The sequence below is a fragment of the Phyllobates terribilis genome, unplaced genomic scaffold (genome assembly GCF_046119375.1).
Source record: "Phyllobates terribilis strain yellow unplaced genomic scaffold, ASM4611937v1 Scaffold_13__5_contigs__length_258822181, whole genome shotgun sequence".
Classification (NCBI taxonomy): domain Eukaryota; kingdom Metazoa; phylum Chordata; class Amphibia; order Anura; family Dendrobatidae; genus Phyllobates; species Phyllobates terribilis.
The window spans coordinates 122,160,492-122,174,141 of record NW_027362773.1 but is presented as its reverse complement, the minus strand read 5'-3'; the positions used below and the strand labels follow the sequence as shown (position 1 = coordinate 122,174,141).

The 13,650-nt window shown below is 65.8% G+C and overlaps 1 protein-coding gene across 3 annotated transcripts in view; it reads left to right on the top strand.

The window, feature by feature from the left end:
* The first annotated feature begins 261 nt into the window (after positions 1–261).
* Positions 262–13,650, top strand: part of POLA2 (DNA polymerase alpha 2, accessory subunit) — a 70,398-nt gene continuing 57,009 nt past the window's right edge. Inside the window, exon 1 of one of the 3 annotated variants that reach the window (XM_073658572.1) lies at positions 262–486. The gene's annotated coding sequence lies outside the window, so the exon portion shown is untranslated. Of the gene's footprint in view, positions 506–13,650 lie in introns of all 3 variants that reach the window. The other 2 variants (XM_073658571.1, XM_073658570.1) reach the window with 2 other exon arrangements.

The following is a 13,650-nucleotide window of genomic DNA, read 5'->3' as shown; positions in this document are numbered from 1 at the left end:
TTGGAAGTATTGGAATAATTAAAAAAAAAATGGTAACTCAGGGGTTAATGCAGTTACAGCCGGAAATTACCACCCCCTACCTATGGCACCAGCACTGCCCGGCCCGCAGTCGTCTACTTAGTACTTCGGCCCCTTACCCCGGCCGCCACTTCCCGCAGGGCCCCGTACACACTATCTCCCTATCGCCGCCAATCACGCGGCTCCTCCCTTTCAACCTTCTCCGTATCCATGTCATATTTCTAACCACGCCCATTGGTGCCTTAGCAACGGGTCGCTGATTGGCCGACTGTCAGGACGCAGCGTCCTGTTTCCCCGCGCGCTGTTGTTACAATGTCTGAGCGCGGGAAATTCCATCCGGTCCGGACAGTGTGAAGATTGTTACCGTATTGCTGTGTGTAGAAGCGCGGTACCGGGCCACTGTTATACGTGGCGTGTAGGGAACTCGGTGCCGAGCCCTTGTCTCCGGATTTCCCCGCAGAGGCCCAGGTGGTGCGTGTGTGTCTCTGTAAGTGGGGCAGAGGCCGGTGTGTGTGTGGGGGGCTGTAAGTGGGGCAGAGGCCGGTGTGTGTGTGTGTGGGGGGCTGTAAGTGGGGCAGAGGCCGGTGTGTGGGGGGGGGCTGTAAGTGGGGCAGAGGCCGGTGTGTGTGTGTGTGTGTGTGTGTGTGTGTGTGTGTGTGGGGGGGGCTGTAAGTGGGGCAGAGGCCAGTGTGTGTGTGTGGGGGGCTGTAAGTGGGGCAGAGGCCGGTGTGTGTGTGGGGGGCTGTAAGTGGGGCAGAGGCCGGTGTGTGTGTGTGTGTGTGTGGGGGGGCTGTAAGTGGGGCAGAGGCCAGTGTGTGTGTGTGGGGGGGGGCTGTAAGTGGGGCAGAGGCCAGTGTGTGTGTGGGGGGGGCTGTAAGTGGGGCAGAGGCCGGTGTGTGTGGGGGGCTGTAAGTGGGGCAGAGGCCAGTGTGTGTGTGTGGGGGGCTGTAAGTGGGGCAGAGGCCAGTGTGTGTGTGTGGGGGGCTGTAAGTGGGGCAGAGGCCGGTGTGTGTGTGGGGGGCTGTAAGTGGGGCAGAGGCCGGTGTGTGTGTGTGTGTGTGTGGGGGGGCTGTAAGTGGGGCAGAGGCCAGTGTGTGTGTGTGGGGGGGGGCTGTAAGTGGGGCAGAGGCCAGTGTGTGTGTGTGGGGGGCTGTAAGTGGGGCAGAGGCCGGTGTGTGTGGGGGGCTGTAAGTGGGGCAGAGGCCGGTGTGTGTATGTGGGGGGCTGTAAGTGGGGCAGAGGCCGGTGTGTGTGTGTGGGGCTGTAAGTGGGGCAGAGGCCGGTGTGTGTGTGGGGGGCTGTAAGTGGGGCAGAGGCCGGTGTGTGTATGTGGGGGGCTGTAAGTGGGGCAGAGGCCGGTGTGTGTATGTGGGGGGCTGTAAGTGGGGCAGAGGCCGGTGTGTGTATGTGGGGGGCTGTAAGTGGGGCAGAGGCCGGTGTGTGTATGTGGGGGGCTGTAAGTGGGGCAGAGGCCGGTGTGTGTATGTGGGGGGCTGTAAGTGGGGCAGAGGCCGGTGTGTGTATGTGGGGGGCTGTAAGTGGGGCAGAGGCCGGTGTGTGTATGTGGGGGGCTGTAAGTGGGGCAGAGGCCGGTGTGTGTGTGTGTGGGGGGCTGTAAGTGGGGCAGAGGCCGGTGTGTGTGTGGGGGGGGCTGTAAGTGGGGCAGAGGCCGGTGTGTGTGGGGGGGGCTGTAAGTGGGGCAGAGGCCGGTGTGTGTGTGTGGGGGGGGGCTGTAAGTGGGGCAGAGGCCGGTGTGTGTATGTGGGGGGCTGTAAGTGGGGCAGAGGCCGGTGTGTGTGTGTGGGGGGGGCTGTAAGTGGGGCAGAGGCCGGTGTGTGTGTGTGTGTGTGGGGGGCTGTAAGTGGGGCAGAGGCCGGTGTGTGTGTGGGGGGGGCTGTAAGTGGGGCAGAGGCCGGTGTGTGTGTGGGGGGGGCTGTAAGTGGGGCAGAGGCCGGTGTGTGTGTGGGGGGGGGCTGTAAGTGGGGCAGAGGCCGGTGTGTGTGTGGGGGGGGCTGTAAGTGGGGCAGAGGCCGGTGTGTGTGTGGGGGGGGGCTGTAAGTGGGGCAGAGGCCGGTGTGTGTGTGGGGGGGGCTGTAAGTGGGGCAGAGGCCGGTGTGTGTGTGGGGGGGGCTGTAAGTGGGGCAGAGGCCGGTGTGTGTGTGGGGGGCTGTAAGTGGGGCAGAGGCCGGTGTGTGTGTGGGGGGGGGCTGTAAGTGGGGCAGAGGCCGGTGTGTGTGGGGGGGGGCTGTAAGTGGGGCAGAGGCCGGTGTGTGTGGGGGGGGCTGTAAGTGGGGCAGAGGCCGGTGTGTGTGGGGGGGGCTGTAAGTGGGGCAGAGGCCGGTGTGTGTGGGGGGGGCTGTAAGTGGGGCAGAGGCCGGTGTGTGTGGGGGGGGCTGTAAGTGGGGCAGAGGCCGGTGTGTGTGTGGGGGGCTGTAAGTGGGGCAGAGGCCGGTGTGTGTGTGGGGGGCTGTAAGTGGGGCAGAGGCCGGTGTGTGTGGGGGGCTGTAAGTGGGGCAGAGGCCGGTGTGTGTGGGGGGGGGGCTGTAAGTGGGGCAGAGGCCGGTGTGTGTGGGGGGGGGCTGTAAGTGGGGCAGAGGCCGGTGTGTGTGTGGGGGGCTGTAAGTGGGGCAGAGGCCGGTGTGTGTGTGGGGGGCTGTAAGTGGGGCAGAGGCCGGTGTGTGGGGGGGGGACGCTGTAAGTGGGGCAGAGGCCGGTGTGTGTGTGGGGGGCTGTAAGTGGGGCAGAGGCCGGTGTGTGTGTGGGGGGCTGTAAGTGGGGCAGAGGCCGGTGTGTGTGTGGGGGGCTGTAAGTGGGGCAGAGGCCGGTGTGTGTGGGGGGCTGTAAGTGGGGCAGAGGCCGGTGTGTGTGTGGGGGGGCTGTAAGTGGGGCAGAGGCCGGTGTGTGTGGGGGGGGGCTGTAAGTGGGGCAGAGGCCGGTGTGTGTGTGTGTGTGTGTGTGTGGGGGGGCTGTAAGTGGGGCAGAGGCCGGTGTGTGTGGGGGGGGGGCTGTAAGTGGGGCAGAGGCCGGTGTGTGTGTGTGTGTGTGGGGGGCTGTAAGTGGGGCAGAGGCCGGTGTGTGTGTGGGGGGGCTGTAAGTGGGGCAGAGGCCGGTGTGTGTGTGTGTGTGGGGGGGGCTGTAAGTGGGGCAGAGGCCGGTGTGTGTGTGGGGGGGGGGACGACGCTGTAAGTGGGGCAAAGGCCTGTGTGTGTGTGGGGGGGGGGGACGCTGTAAGTGGGGCAGAGGCCTGTGTGTGTGTGTGTGTGTGTGTGGGGGGGGGGGGGGACGACACGCTGTAAGTGGGGCAGAGGCCGGTGTGTGTGTGGGGGGCTGTAAGTGGGGCAGAGGCCGGTGTGTGTGGGGGGCTGTAAGTGGGGCAGAGGCCGGTGTGTGTGTGGGGGGGCTGTAAGTGGGGCAGAGGCCGGTGTGTGTGGGGGGGGGCTGTAAGTGGGGCAGAGGCCGGTGTGTGTGTGTGTGTGTGTGTGTGTGGGGGGGGGGGGGGACGCTGTAAGTGGGGCAGAGGCCGGTGTGTGTGGGGGGCTGTAAGTGGGGCAGAGGCCGGTGTGTGTGTGGGGGGGCTGTAAGTGGGGCAGAGGCCGGTGTGTGTGTGTGTGTGGGGGGGGCTGTAAGTGGGGCAGAGGCCGGTGTGTGTGTGTGGGGGGGGGGACGACGCTGTAAGTGGGGCAAAGGCCTGTGTGTGTGTGGGGGGGGGGGACGCTGTAAGTGGGGCAAAGGCCTGTGTGTGTGTGGGGGGGGGGGACGCTGTAAGTGGGGCAGAGGCCTGTGTGTGTGTGTGTGTGTGGGGGGGGGGGACGACACGCTGTAAGTGGGGCAGAGGCCGGTGTGTGTGTGGGGGGCTGTAAGTGGGGCAGAGGCCGGTGTGTGGGGGGGGCTGTAAGTGGGGCAGAGGCGTGTGTGTGTGTGGGGGGGGCTGTAAGTGGGGCAGAGGCCGGTGTGTGTGTGTGTGGGGGGGGCTGTAAGTGGGGCAGAGGCCGGTGTGTGTGTGTGTGTGTGGGGGGGCTGTAAGTGGGGCAGAGGCCGGTGTGTGTGTGTGGGGGGCTGTAAGTGGGGCAGAGGCCGGTGTGTGTGGGGGGCTGTAAGTGGGGCAGAGGCCGGTGTGTGTATGTGGGGGGCTGTAAGTGGGGCAGAGGCCGGTGTGTGTGTGTGGGGGGCTGTAAGTGGGGCAGAGGCCGGTGTGTGTGTGTGTGGGGGGGGGGGGGGCTGTAAGTGGGGCAGAGGCCGATGTGTGTGTGTGTGTGTGTGTGTGTGTGTGTGTGTGGGGGGGGGGGGGCACGCTGTAAGTGGGGCAGAGGCCGGTGTGTGTGGGGGGCTGTAAGTGGGGCAGAGGCTGGTGTGTGTGGGGGGGCTGTAAGTGGGGCAGAGGCCTGTGTGTGTGTGTGTGTGTGGGGCTGTAAGTGGGGCAGAGGCCGGTGTGTGTGTGTGTGTGGGGGGGGGCTGTAAGTGGGGCAGAGGCCGGTGTGTGTGTGGGGGGGGCTGTAAGTGGGGCAGAGGCCGGTGTGTGTGTGGGGGGGGCTGTAAGTGGGGCAGAGGCTGGTGTGTGTGTGTGTGTGTGTGTGGGGGGCTGTAAGTGGGGCAGAGGCCGGTGTGTGTGTGGGGGGCTGTAAGTGGGGCAGAGGCCGGTGTGTGTGTGGGGGGCTGTAAGTGGGGCAGAGGCCGGTGTGTGTGTGGGGGGCTGTAAGTGGGGCAGAGGCCGGTGTGTGTGTGTGTGGGGGGCTGTAAGTGGGGCAGAGGCCGGTGTGTGTGGGGGGCTGTAAGTGGGGCAGAGGCCGGTGTGTGTATGTGGGGGGCTGTAAGTGGGGCAGAGGCCGGTGTGTGTATGTGGGGGGCTGTAAGTGGGGCAGAGGCCGGTGTGTGTATGTGGGGGGCTGTAAGTGGGGCAGAGGCCGGTGTGTGTATGTGGGGGGCTGTAAGTGGGGCAGAGGCCGGTGTGTGTGTGTGTGTGTGTGTGGGGGGCTGTAAGTGGGGCAGAGGCCGGTGTGTGTGTGTGTGGGGGGGGGCTGTAAGTGGGGCAGAGGCCGGTGTGTGTATGTGGGGGGCTGTAAGTGGGGCAGAGGCCGGTGTGTGTATGTGGGGGGCTGTAAGTGGGGCAGAGGCCGGTGTGTGTATGTGGGGGGCTGTAAGTGGGGCAGAGGCCGGTGTGTGTGTGGGGGGCTGTAAGTGGGGCAGAGGCCGGTGTGTGTGGGGGGCTGTAAGTGGGGCAGAGGCCGGTGTGTGTGGGGGGCTGTAAGTGGGGCAGAGGCCTGTGTGTGTGTGTGTGTGTGTGTGTGTGGTGGGGGGGGGGGGGGGGGCTGTAAGTGGGGCAGAGGCCGGTGTGTGTATGTGGGGGGCTGTAAGTGGGGCAGAGGCCTGTGTGTGTGTGTGTGTGTGTGGGGGGCTGTAAGTGGGGCAGAGGCCGGTGTGTGGGGGGCTGTAAGTGGGGCAGAGGCCGGTGTGTGTGGGGCTGTAAGTGGGGCAGAGGCCGGTGTGTGTGTGTGTGGGGCTGTAAGTGGGGCAGAGGCCGGTGTGTGTGTGTGTGGGGCTGTAAGTGGGGCAGAGGCCGGTGTGTGTGTGTGTGGGGCTGTAAGTGGGGCAGAGGCCGGTGTGTGTGTGTGTGGGGCTGTAAGTGGGGCAGAGGCCGGTGTGTGTGTGTGTGTGGGGCTGTAAGTGGGGCAGAGGCCAGTGTGTGTGTGTGGGGGGGGCTGTAAGTGGGGCAGAGGCCGGTGTGTGTGTGTGTGGGGGGGGCTGTAAGTGGGGCAGAGGCCGGTGTGTGTATGTGGGGGGCTGTAAGTGGGGCAGAGGCCGGTGTGTGTATGTGGGGGGCTGTAAGTGGGGCAGAGGCCGGTGTGTGTATGTGGGGGGCTGTAAGTGGGGCAGAGGCCGGTGTGTGTGTGGGGGGGGCTGTAAGTGGGGCAGAGGCCGGTGTGTGTGTGGGGGGGGCTGTAAGTGGGGCAGAGGCCGGTGTGTGTATGTGGGGGGCTGTAAGTGGGGCAGAGGCCGGTGTGTGTATGTGGGGGGCTGTAAGTGGGGCAGAGGCCGGTGTGTGTATGTGGGGGGCTGTAAGTGGGGCAGAGGCCGGTGTGTGTGTGGGGGGCTGTAAGTGGGGCAGAGGCCGGTGTGTGTGTGTGGGGCTGTAAGTGGGGCAGAGGCCGGTGTGTGTGTGGGGCTGTAAGTGGGGCAGAGGCCAGTGTGTGTGTGTGGGGGGGGCTGTAAGTGGGGCAGAGGCCGGTGTGTGTGTGTGGGGGGCTGTAAGTGGGGCAGAGGCCGGTGTGTGTATGTGGGGGGCTGTAAGTGGGGCAGAGGCCGGTGTGTGTGTGGGGGGGGCTGTAAGTGGGGCAGAGGCCGGTGTGTGTGTGGGGGGGGCTGTAAGTGGGGCAGAGGCCGGTGTGTGTATGTGGGGGGCTGTAAGTGGGGCAGAGGCCGGTGTGTGTATGTGGGGGGCTGTAAGTGGGGCAGAGGCCGGTGTGTGTGTGGGGGCTGTAAGTGGGGCAGAGGCCGGTGTGTGTGTGGGGCTGTAAGTGGGGCAGAGGCCGGTGTGTGTGTGGGGCTGTAAGTGGGGCAGAGGCCGGTGTGTGTGTGTGTGTGTGGGGGGGGGGGCTGTAAGTGGGGCAGAGGCCAGTGTGTGTGTGTGTGTGGGGGGGGGGGGGGGGCTGTAAGTGGGCAGAGGCCAGTGTGTGTGTGTGGGGGGGGGGGGGCTGTAAGTTGGGCAGAGGCCGGTGTGTGTGTGTGTGTGGGGGCTGTAAGTGGGGCAGAGGCCGGTGTGTGTGGGGCTGTAAGTGGGGCAGAGGCCGGTGTGTGTGGGGCTGTAAGTGGGGCAGAGGCCGGTGTGTGTGTGGGGGGGCTGTAAGTGGGGCAGAGGCCGGTGTGTGTGTGTGTGGGGGGCTGTAAGTGGGGCAGAGGCCGGTGTGTGTGTGTGTGGGGGGGGCTGTAAGTGGGGCAGAGGCCGGTGTGTGTATGTGGGGGGCTGTAAGTGGGGCAGAGGCCGGTGTGTGTATGTGGGGGGCTGTAAGTGGGGCAGAGGCCGGTGTGTGTATGTGGGGGGCTGTAAGTGGGGCAGAGGCCGGTGTGTGTGTGTGGGGCTGTAAGTGGGGCAGAGGCCGGTGTGTGTGTGGGGCTGTAAGTGGGGCAGAGGCCGGTGTGTGTGGGGGGCTGTAAGTGGGGCAGAGGCCTGTGTGTGTGTGTGTGTGTGTGTGTGTGTGTGGGGGGGGGGGGGCTGTAAGTGGGGCAGAGGCCAGTGTGTGTGTGTGTGTGGGGGGGGGGGGTGGCTGTAAGTGGGGCAGAGGCCAGTGTGTGTGTGTGTGTGTGTGGGGGGGGGGGGCTGTAAGTGGGGCAGAGGCCGGTGTGTGTGTGTGTGTGTGTGGGGCTGTAAGTGGGGCAGAGGCCGGTGTGTGTGTGTGTGTGTGGGGCTGTAAGTGGGGCAGAGGTCTGTGTGTGTGTGGGGCTGTAAGTGGGGCAGAGGCCGGTGTGTGTGTGTGGGGCTGTAAGTGGGGCAGAGGCCGGTGTGTGTGTGTGTGTGTGGGGCTGTAAGTGGGGCAGAGGCCTGTGTGTGTGTGGGGCTGTAAGTGGGGCAGAGGCCGGTGTGTGTGTGTGTGGGGCTGTAAGTGGGGCAGAGGCCGGTGTGTGTGTGGGGGGGCTGTAAGTGGGGCAGAGGCCTGTGTGTGTGTGGGGCTGTAAGTGGGGCAGAGGCCGGTGTGTGTGTGTGTGGGGCTGTAAGTGGGGCAGAGGCCAGTGTGTGTGTGTGTGGGGGGCTGTAAGTGGGGCAGAGGCCGGTGTGTGTGTGTGGGGGGCTGTAAGTGGGGCAGAGGCCGTGTGTGTGTGTGTGTGTGTGTGTGTGTGTGTGGGGGGCTGTAAGTGGGGCAGAGGCCAGTGTGTGTGTGGGGGGGACTGTAAGTGGGGCAGAGGCCAGTGTGTGTGTGGGGGGGGCTGTAAGTGGGGCAGAGGCCAGTGTGTGTGTGGGGGGCTGTAAGTGGGGCAGAGGCCGGTGTGTGTGGGGGGCTGTAAGTGGGGCAGAGGCCGGTGTGTGTATGTGGGGGGCTGTAAGTGGGGCAGAGGCCGGTGTGTGTGTGGGGGGCTGCAAGTGGGGCAGAGGCCGGTGTGTGTGTGGGGGGCTGTAAGTGGGGCAGAGGCCGTGTGTGTGGGGGGCTGTAAGTGGGGCAGAGGCCGGTGTGTGTGTGGGGGGGCTGTAAGTGGGGCAGAGGCCGGTGTGTGTATGTGGGGGGCTGTAAGTGGGGCAGAGGCCGGTGTGTGTGTGTGTGTGTGGGGGGCTGTAAGTAGGGCAGAGGCCGGTGTGTGTGTGTGTGGGGGCTGTAAGTGGGGCAGAGGCCGGTGTGTGTGGGGGGCTGTAAGTGGGGCAGAGGCCGGTGTGTGTGTGGGGGGGGGGCTGTAAGTGGGGCAGAGGCCGGTGTGTGTGTGTGTGTGGGGGGGGGGGGGGGGGGCTGTAAGTGGGGCAGAGGCCGTGTGTGGGGGGGGCTGTAAGTGGGGCAGAGGCCGGTGTGTGTATGTGGGTGTGGGGGCTGTAAGTGGGGCAGAGGCCGGTGTGTGTGTGTGGGGGGGGCTGTAAGTGGGGCAGAGGCCGGTGTGTGTGTGGGGGGGGCTGTAAGTGGGGCAGAGGCCGTGTGTGTGTGTGTGGGGGGGGGCTGTAAGTGGGGCAGAGGCCGGTGTGTGTGTGGGGGGGGCTGTAAGTGGGGCAGAGGCCGGTGTGTGTGTGGGGGGGGCTGTAAGTGGGGCAGAGGCCGGTGTGTGTGTGTGGGGGGGTGGGTGCTGTAAGTGGGGCAGAGGCCGGTGTGTGTGTGTGGGGGGGGTGGGTGCTGTAAGTGGGGCAGAGGCCGGTGTGTGTGTGGGGGGGCTGTAAGTGGGGCAGAGGCCGGTGTGTGTGTGGGGGGGGTGGGTGCTGTAAGTGGGGCAGAGGCCGGTGTGTGTGTGGGGGGCGACGGCGGCTGTAAGTGGGGCAGAGGCCTGTGTGGGGGGGGGACGCTGTAAGTGGGGCAGAGGCCGGTGTGTGTGTGGTGGGCTGTAAGTGGGGCAGAGGCCGGTGTGTGTGTGGGGGGCTGTAAGTGGGGCAGAGGCCGGTGTGTGTGGGGGGCTGTAAGTGGGGCAGAGGCCGGTGTGTGAGTGGGGGGGCTGTAAGTGGGGCAGAGGCCGGTGTGTGTGGGGGGGGGCTGTAAGTGGGGCAGAGGCCGGTGTGTGTGTGTGTGTGGGGGGGACGGGGACGCTGTAAGTGGGGCAGAGGCCGGTGTGTGTGTGTGTGTGTGGGGGGCTGTAAGTGGGGCAGAGGCCGGTGTGTGTGTGTGTGTGGGGGGGGGGGCTGTAAGTGGGGCAGAGGCCGGTGTGTGTGTGGGGGGGACGACGACGCTGTAAGTGGGGCAAAGGCCTGTGTGTGTGTGTGTGTGGGGGGGACGCTGTAAGTGGGGGCAGAGGCCTGTGTGTGTGTGTGTGTGGGGGGGGGACGACGACACGCTGTAAGTGGGGCAGAGGCCGGTGTGTGTGGGGGCTGTAAGTGGGGCAGAGGCCGGTGTGTGTGGGGGGGCTGTAAGTGGGGCAGAGGCCGGTGTGTGTGTGTGGGGGGGGGGGGGCTGGCCGGTGTGTGTGTGTGTGGGGGGGGGGGCTGTAAGTGGGGCAGAGGCCGGTGTGTGTGTGTGTGTGGGGGGCTGTAAGTGGGGCAGAGGCGTGTGTGTGTGTGGGGGGGGCTGTAAGTGGGGCAGAGGCCGGTGTGTGTGTGGGGGGGGCTGTAAGTGGGGCAGAGGCCGGTGTGTGTGTATGGGGAGGGGGCTGTAAGTGGGGCAGAGGCCGGTGTGTGTGTGTGGGGGGCTGTAAGTGGGGCAGAGGCCGGTGTGTGTATGTGGGGGGCTGTAAGTGGGGCAGAGGCCGGTGTGTGTATGTGGGGGGCTGTAAGTGGGGCAGAGGCCGGTGTGTGTGTGTGGGGGGCTGTAAGTGGGGCAGAGGCCGGTGTGTGTGTGTGTGTGTGTGTGTGTGTGTGTGGGGGGGGGGGGGGGGCTGTAAGTGGGGCAGAGGCCGATGTGTGTGTGTGTGTGGGGGGGACGCTGTAAGTGGGGCAAAGGCGTGTGTGTGGGGGGGGGGGCACGCTGTAAGTGGGGCAGAGGCCGGTGTGTGTGGGGGCTGTAAGTGGGGCAGAGGCCGGTGTGTGTGGGGGGCTGTAAGTGGGGCAGAGGCCGGTGTGTGTGGGGGGGCTGTAAGTGGGGCAGAGGCCGGTGTGTGTGTGTGTGTGGCTGTAAGTGGGGCAGAGGCCGGTGTGTGTGTGTGTGTGTGTGTGGGGGGGCTGTAAGTGGGGCAGAGGACGGTGTGTGTGTGGGGGGGGCTGTAAGTGGGGCAGAGGCTGGTGTGTGTGTGTGGGGGGCTGTAAGTGGGGCAGAGGCTGGTGTGTGTGTGTGGGGGGCTGTAAGTGGGGCAGAGGCCGGTGTGTGTGTGGGGGGCTGTAAGTGGGGCAGAGGCCGGTGTGTGTGTGGGGGGCTGTAAGTGGGGCAGAGGCCGGTGTGTGTGTGTGGGGGGCTGTAAGTGGGGCAGAGGCCGGTGTGTGTGTGTGGGGGGCTGTAAGTGGGGCAGAGGCCGGTGTGTGTGTGTGTGGGGGGCTGTAAGTGGGGCAGAGGCCGGTGTGTGTGGGGGCTGTAAGTGGGGCAGAGGCCGGTGTGTGTATGTGGGGGGCTGTAAGTGGGGCAGAGGCCGGTGTGTGTATGTGGGGGGCTGTAAGTGGGGCAGAGGCCGGTGTGTGTATGTGGGGGGCTGTAAGTGGGGCAGAGGCCGGTGTGTGTATGTGGGGGGCTGTAAGTGGGGCAGAGGCCGGTGTGTGTATGTGGGGGGCTGTAAGTGGGGCAGAGGCCGGTGTGTGTGTGTGTGTGTGTGTGTGTGTGTGTGTGTGTGTGGGGGGGGCTGTAAGTGGGGCAGAGGCCGGTGTGTGTGTGTGTGGGGGGGGCTGTAAGTGGGGCAGAGGCCGGTGTGTGTATGTGGGGGGCTGTAAGTGGGGGCAGAGGCCGGTGTGTGTATGTGGGGGGCTGTAAGTGGGGCAGAGGCCGGTGTGTGTATGTGGGGGGCTGTAAGTGGGGCAGAGGCCGGTGTGTGTATGTGGGGGGCTGTAAGTGGGGCAGAGGCCGGTGTGTGTGTGTGTGTGTGTGGGGGGGCTGTAAGTGGGGCAGAGGCCGGTGTGTGTGTGTGTGGGGGGGGGCTGTAAGTGGGGCAGAGGCCGGTGTGTGTATGTGGGGGGCTGTAAGTGGGGCAGAGGCCGGTGTGTGTATGTGCGGGGCTGTAAGTGGGGCAGAGGCCGGTGTGTGTATGTGGGGGGCTGTAAGTGGGGCAGAGGCCGGTGTGTGTGTGGGGGGCTGTAAGTGGGGCAGAGGCCGGTGTGTGTGTGTGTGGGGGGGGGGGGCTGTAAGTGGGGCAGAGGCCAGTGTGTGTGTGTGTGTGTGGGGGTGTGTGTGGGGGGGGGGGCTGTAAGTGGGGGCAGAGGCCGGTGTGTGTGTGTGTGTGGGGCTGTAAGTGGGGCAGAGGCCGGTGTGTGTGTGTGTGGGGCTGTAAGTGGGGCAGAGGCCGGTGTGTGTGTGGGGGGCTGTAAGTGGGGCAGAGGCCGGTGTGTGTGTGTGTGGGGCTGTAAGTGGGGCAGAGGCCGGTGTGTGTGGGCTGTAAGTGGGGCAGAGGCCAGTGTGTGTGTGTGTGGGGGGCTGTAAGTGGGGCAGAGGCCGGTGTGTGTGTGTGTGGGGGGCTGTAAGTGGGGCAGAGGCCGGTGTGTGTGTGTGGGGGCTGTAAGTGGGGCAGAGGCCGGTGTGTGTGTGTGGGGGGCTGTAAGTGGGGCAGAGGCCTGTGTGTGTGTGGGGCTGTAAGTGGGGCAGAGGCCGGTGTGTGTGTGGGGCTGTAAGTGGGGCAGAGGCCGGGTGTGTGTGTGTGTGGGGCTGTAAGTGGGGCAGAAGCCGGTGTGTGTGTGTGTGTGTGGCTGTAAGTGGGGCAGAGGCCAGTGTGTGTGTGTGGGGGGGGCTGTAAGTGGGGCAGAGGCCGGTGTGTGTGTGTGTGTGTGTGTGGGGCTGTAAGTGGGGCAGAGGCCTGTGTGTGTGGGGCTGTAAGTGGGGCAGAGGCCTGTGTGTGTGGGGCTGTAAGTGGGGCAGAGGCCTGTGTGTGGGGGGCTGTAAGTGGGGCAGAGGCCGGTGTGTGTATGTGGGGGGCTGTAAGTGGGGCAGAGGCCGGTGTGTGTATGTGGGGGGCTGTAAGTGGGGCAGAGGCCGGTGTGTGTATGTGGGGGGCTGTAAGTGGGGCAGAGGCCGGTGTGTGTGTGTGGGGGGGGCTGTAAGTGGGGCAGAGGCCGGTGTGTGTGTGTGTGGGGGGGCTGTAAGTGGGGCAGAGGCCGGTGTGTGTATGTGGGGGGCTGTAAGTGGGGCAGAGGCCGGTGTGTGTATGTGGGGGGCTGTAAGTGGGGCAGAGGCCGGTGTGTGTGTGTGGGGCTGTAAGTGGGGCAGAGGCCGGTGTGTGTGTGGGGCTGTAAGTGGGGCAGAGGCCGGTGTGTGTGGGGGCTGTAAGTGGGGCAGAGGCCTGTGTGTGTGTGTGTGTGTGTGTGGGGGGGGGGGGGGGCTGTAAGTGGGGCAGAGGCCAGTGTGTGTGTGTGTGTGTGTGTGTGTGTGTGTTGGGGGGGGGGCTGTAAGTTGGGCAGAGGCCGGTGTGTGTGTGTGTGTGGGGCTGTAAGTGGGGCAGAGGCCGGTGTGTGTGTGTGTGTGGGGCTGTAAGTGGGGCAGAGGCCGGTGTGTGTGTGTGTGGGGCTGTAAGTGGGGCAGAGGCCGGTGTGTGTGTGTGTGGGGCTGTAAGTGGGGCAGAGGCCGGTGTGTGTGTGTGTGGGGCTGTAAGTGGGGCAGAGGCCGGTGTGTGTGTGTGGGGGGCTGTAAGTGGGGCAGAGGCCGGTGTGTGTGTGTGTGGGGCTGTAAGTGGGGCAGAGGCCGGTGTGTGTGTGTGTGGGGCTGTAAGTGGGGCAGAGGCCAGTGTGTGTGTGGGGGGCTGTAAGTGGGGCAGAGGCCGGTGTGTGTGTGTGTGTGTGTGTGTGTGTGTGTTGTGTGTGTGTGTGGGGGGGGCTGTAAGTGGGGCAGAGGCCGGTGTGTGTGTGTGTGTGTGGGGGCTGTAAGTGGGGCAGAGGCCAGTGTGTGTGTGGGGGGGGACTGTAAGTGGGGCAGAGGCCAGTGTGTGTGTGGGGGGGGGCTGTAAGTGGGGCAGAGGCCAGTGTGTGTGTGGGGGGGCTGTAAGTGGGGCAGAGGCCGGTGTGTGTGGGGGGCTGTAAGTGGGGCAGAGGCCGGTGTGTGTATGTGGGGGGCTGTAAGTGGGGCAGAGGCCGGTGTGTGTGTGTGGGGGGCTGTAAGTGGGGCAGAGGCCGGTGTGTGTGTGTGGGGCTGTAAGTGGGGCAGAGGCCGGTGTGTGTGGGGGGCTGTAAGTGGGGCAGAGGCCGGTGTGTGTGTGGGGGGCTGTAAGTGGGGCAGAGGCCGGTGTGTGTATGTGGGGGGCTGTAAGTGGGGCAGAGGCCGGTGTGTGTGTGTGGGGGGCTGTAAGTGGGGCAGAGGCCGTGTGTGTGTGTGTGGGGGGCTGTAAGTGGGGCAGAGGCCGGTGTGTGTGTGTGTGGGGGGGCTGTAAGTGGGGCAGAGGCCGGTGTGTGTGTGTGTG